Source organism: Helianthus annuus, chromosome 9, assembly GCF_002127325.2.
Source record: "Helianthus annuus cultivar XRQ/B chromosome 9, HanXRQr2.0-SUNRISE, whole genome shotgun sequence".
Lineage (NCBI taxonomy): Eukaryota > Viridiplantae > Streptophyta > Magnoliopsida > Asterales > Asteraceae > Helianthus > Helianthus annuus.
The window spans coordinates 5525206-5530875 of NC_035441.2; positions in this window are offsets into that span (position 1 = coordinate 5525206).

Below are 5670 nucleotides of genomic sequence, written 5' to 3' on the forward strand. Positions count from 1 at the left end.
TTTGACATTTGCTTTCATTTTTTTCAACAAATTCTGTAATATTTTTTGAGTTAAGATACTATCAATCCAGAAGTTAATTATAATGGATTAAGTTAAATTCATATTTTTTTGCGCTTACCTTTTTGTTGGTTCTCGAAGCCTCTAGTTCTCGTTCGTGGGCTGTGTCGTAGAATATAGATGGTGAAAGTTGAACATGAGTGTTGCAATAATCCATCATTTTCTGTGTCTGTGTTCCAACTCCAAACTCAAGGTTCAACTGAGACATTTCATGGATTTCAAAACTGAAATCCATGAAATCATCATTGTTCTCGTTATCTTTTGGCTCTTCCCCGGTTTCTTTGTTTTGTACTGCATGCGCAGTCCTTCTTTTGTAGCTTATTGTGGTGTCAACCGGTGGTCGTAGTGTATAATCCTCCGTTGAAGGACCCTCTTCTTCTTCATTTTCTTCTTCTTCACTCTCTGATATCCATAGAGGTCCGTTATCCGAAATATGATCTTCGACTTTATCAATCTCCGAAGATGTGATATAACGAATAACCGGTATCTCCACGGCTTTCTCAAACAGGTTAAGTCTTTTGTTGTACTCATGCGTGTATAGAAGCTGTATAAATCGCAAGATCATTTAATTATATAACAAAACAAACTAGTATTTGAAATATGTTATTAAATGTAGTATTGTATACCGTAAGAAAGGCAACATGTCCCCGAACTGTATTTTATTGTTCTTCCAGCCCGCTCGTGTACGACGCAAGGTGTCGAGTAGATATGAGCACCAATCTAGATTATGTATTTCCTCAACATCTCCTACACCAAGCAAACATCTATCATTTACAAGTGTTGCCTTTGTAATCTCCGCAAAGAAGGTCATCCAGTACACAAGGAAATTTAATTTAAACATGCCCCCCCCCGTCTCTTTGATTTTCCATTGTATTTGCAATTAAGCCATGGGTAATTCTCGTGTCCCCCCCTGGCTGATAAATGTATCCCTGACAGCATTTCCCGGATCTTGACTATTTTCAATTTTCCCCTGCTTTTTGACTTTTCTCTTATCGGTTATTATTTCAACCTTCTTTGGCCCCTTTGGTATTCCAAATACCTCGTAAACTGTGTCCAATGTTATTGGCATCTCAGCAGTATTGCTTCGTTGCTGTATTTGAAGAATTCCCTATGTTCTGTTTTAGGTTGTTCCACCTTTTTTGAATGTTTTTTTGTCTGTATCTTAGACTTCTTGTCATCTTTTTTCTTTTTTGGGAGTTGCTTAACGAAGTCATCCTCTTCAAAACTTTCTTCAACTATTCTTGTTTTTCTATTTTTATTAACTTTTATCAATGTTGATATTGGGCCTTCAAAGTCATCATTAGAATCTATGTCTACAAAATCGCATGCTATCAGTCATAAAACTTTATAAAAATGCATTTATCAGTTAATCATGTACACTAAGTCATTAAGTGATAAAATCGGATGAATGAGTATCAATTCGCATGTCTTATTTAAGCACTACCAAAAACTTTACCTATAAAATCGCATTTGTAATTCAAAACCCTCTCAAAACCCTATATAATAGCGCATGTATAATTTAATCATAATCCCATAAAACCAACTAATCACATGAAATCGCAGGAGGATTTTATCAATTCGCATGTTCAACCTAAGCTAAGACAAAAACCTTTTACAAGCAAAACTTTAGCTATACAATCGCATTTGTAATACAAAACACTGACAAAACCCTATATAATATCGCACATATATCAGTTTATCATGTAGAAATCTGCATAATCATGCTAACCTATTAAATAACTGTTCTAGTCATAAACCCTAACAAAAATGAAGTTATGAACAATACCAAATCCTTTAAAACTATATGTTTCAGTCTAAAAGCTTAATAAACAAACAAAATCGCATTTGACATTAAATTGCTGTATATTTCCAATATAAAATCGCAAATGTCAATCGATACCTGGATTCATCTTCTTTGCTTGTGGTCTGTCATGGTTTGCTTTGCTTCGTTTCTCAAAAGTCATGTTAGTTGAATCGCAACGGGAAGAGTAGCAGGTTGAATCTTAGGTGTTTGCTTTGCTTTGCTTCGTTGATTTTTGGTTTTACGATATGTTTGGGGAGTTATTTGTGCTGATTATCAGGGATTTTGATATCGCATTGGACGATTTTAACCTTGGCGGTTTCTTTTTATTAATTTTAATTTGATCAATTTAATACTTAAACACGCGATTTAAATGAGATGATCTGACGGCCTAGAATGTAGCGTACATAATGTACGATTAGGGTATTTGTATGATAACCGGCCTATATATATATATATGGTTACGGTAAAATGAAAACTTATAGAAGTTGTGAGAACTTAAAGAACCCGACCTTTCAAATTTTTTACCAAAAATCCTAAAAAAATTAACTTTTCCAAAAAATAAAAAAAAAATTTAAAAACAAGGTTTTTTTTTCATTTACGGCAGCAACAAATGTTGTAAAAGTGATGTCATGCTTATGTAATCATACTTTTACAACTGTTGTAAGGGGCCGCAAAACTCCACTCCGGTTTTTTTTTTTTTTTTTATGGCAGTCTATTCTAACATTTTAATTTAGGGGTGTGAAAAAAATGTGGGCAAAACTCGCACATGAAGACCAAGTTCTCTAAGTTCTCACAACTTGAAAGGTTTTCCCTTGATCTTGATATAGCTTGGGTGGGGGTTTAGGTTTTTGGGAGGTGGAGTAGGGGTTAGGGGTTTTTTTTGGGTTTTTGGTGGGCGGAAGGTTGGGGGGTTAGTTTTTTTAGGTTTTTGAGGGTGGGGGTTAGTTTTTTTTAGGTTTTTGGGGTTTTTTTTTTTTTGGGGGGGGGGGGGAGGGGTTAGGTTTTTTTGGTGAGGTATGGTTTTTTTTAGCAGGAGGGTAGGTTTTTTGGGTTGTAGTGCGGTGAGGGTGGGTGTTTTGGTTTTGGGTGGTGGTGGGTGGGTTTATTTTGTTGTGTTCACATTGGTTTTGGTGGTTCTCGCAATAAGAGTGGTTCTCAAATGAATCCTACCCTATATATATAGGGGTTGGTTAACGTACAATATTCCTTAATGTACGATGTGTATGAGATGAAATTACGCACATTATAAAACTCAAAAACCCTAATCACGCATGTTAAAACGCATAATCACGCATGTACAAAATCTGAAATCACACATGGGGTAAAAAAAACCTAATCACGCATGTTATAAAACTAATCACGCATGTTATATTTTCACAGCGCACATTAAGCACAATTGTACAATACACTTTCACTATATGTGTTAACACATTGCATTATATTTTATTCAACCGTCGGATACACTGTGTTTATTCAAGACATAATTCTTTTTAATACTAAGGGGGTGTTTGGTGTTGCGTTTTCAAATAAATTATGCGTTTTCAAAATAGATTTTGCGTTTTCAAAAATGCGTTTTGAAAAAGCATGTAGGTACATGCTTCTCCAAAACTGCGTTTATTTATGTTTTACAAACGCAATAATCAAATAATCACCTCAAAACGTAATCCCAAATACCCTCTAAGTATATAACATTATATTTTCTTAACTCATGCAATATATAGGTTTATTGAACTTGTGCAATACACACGTTATTTACAAACACAATTCATTATATGACTAAGTATATAACATTACATTTTTTTAACCTATGTAACATACGAGATTCTAACCTAGTAACTATATATTTCAATTAAGTTTGACCAGGTAAAAAAGTCAATGTGCCGCTCTCTTTTGATGAAATTCCGATAATCAGATTATCGATCAAAGAACCCAATGACGAAGTACGCCTAGTTCTCATTTATAAAATAAGAATATCAGATGTCGACGTTCAACTCAAATTACCCAACTCTTGCCTCATCTCTTCCTCTCATGCTTTCTATAATTTACTAAGTCTAACTTGATCCCGACAAACACAAATTGTAGAAACATTACCTGAGATACGTCCCTAGGCTGGATGATCCGATTGTGAATGGCCCGAACTTCAGTCTGCAAAACAAAACACCGTTAGGAATCGTTATAGGAATGAGGTTATTCCTATAACCACACTACGACGTGAGAATAAGTATTCGTAGGTGGGAGTAAAGTGTTTGAGAAAGAGATTGAGTGAGTTTACCTTGCGATTTCATCCTTTATTTATACTTTTTAGTGAATTAGGGTTTCCCCTTCAATCGGAGAGTTAGTTGTGCAACGTCTCCTACTTTATTGGAGATCATGCAAATCTTCTATTTGAATGGGGATATTTAGATATTATTGTTATTAATATCCCTTATTTAATGATGGTTTGCCCGACCCAGGATGACCGAGCCGGGTCATTCCTCCGCACAAACCATCTAACTGAATTCGGTCAAGGATATAACTATACTTTCCCTTCTTTTACAAAAATACAATATAAAAAACCAAGAAACCATACAATATACCTAAACCAAGAAACCATGTGATTGCTAAATCTTCACAAAGAAGCTAAAACTTGTCAAGTGTATTATTGTATATTGAATACTGACATAGTTCACTTGATTTTTTCGAAAATATATTTCCTTGATTGATGCTAGCGTGTTCACAAAACTCTCTTCAAATATATATCTAAAATGTATTTTATTTTAACATCATAATAAATTAATAATATGTATAAAAATGTACTTAGACTAGACGGTATGGGGGCGGCTAAGGCCCGGCGAGCCCCGGCGCCGGTCCCCCACACCGCCCCCTCCCTTCCGTTCCGTCGTCCCCGGCTCCCCACAGACGATTGTGACGGGCCTCTCTCCTCTCTCCTTCTCTCACATATACCTATACATACATACATACATATATATATATATGGTTGGGCTATATAGAAAACCCTAAATATTTAAGAAACCCGGGAAACTCAAAGCTCCCGACTTTTTTTTTTTTGAAAAAAATAACACATGTAATATACATGTTTTTAAGAGTTTTGGGCCAAAAAAATCAAAAAAGCGCCGAAGGGTTTTTTTTAGAAAAAAACAAATTTCAGCAACTTTCAGCATTTTTTGTCTAACACATGTTAGTCAACGAAGTTTTTGGAACTTGTTTATTTTTTTTTTAAAGTACTCGGCGCTTTTTTGTTTTTTTTGGCCACTCTTAAAAAATGTATATTACATGTGTTATTTTTTTCAAAAAAAAAAGTCGGGAGCTTTGAGTTTCCAGAGTTTCCTAAAATTTTTAGGGTTTTTTTGTCTAGCATTACCCTATATATATATATATATATATATATATATATATATATATATATATATATATATATATATATATATATATAGGGGAAGGTTTAAATGAGAACGCTAAATATTATGAGAACCGTGAGAACAAATGAAAAAATCGCGAGAACTTGGTCAAAAACAATTCAAATTCAAAAAAAATCTACACTTATTATTATTATTCGAATACAATGTTAGAAATTCAGTTTACACGTTTAAATTTACGTGAATTCGTAAATAAAGAAAAGTTACACATGTGTAAGTTTGCCAATTACACATGTGTAAATCTGTTATATTTACACATGTGTAAAAAAATCTAAAAAGAGTGACTTTGAAAGGAGAAATGAATTATTTGATATTGTAAATTCTTTTTTTTTGATGTTGTATATTAATTACAATGAGCTTTGTATTAAAAAATTGATTTTTTCATTCGTTCTC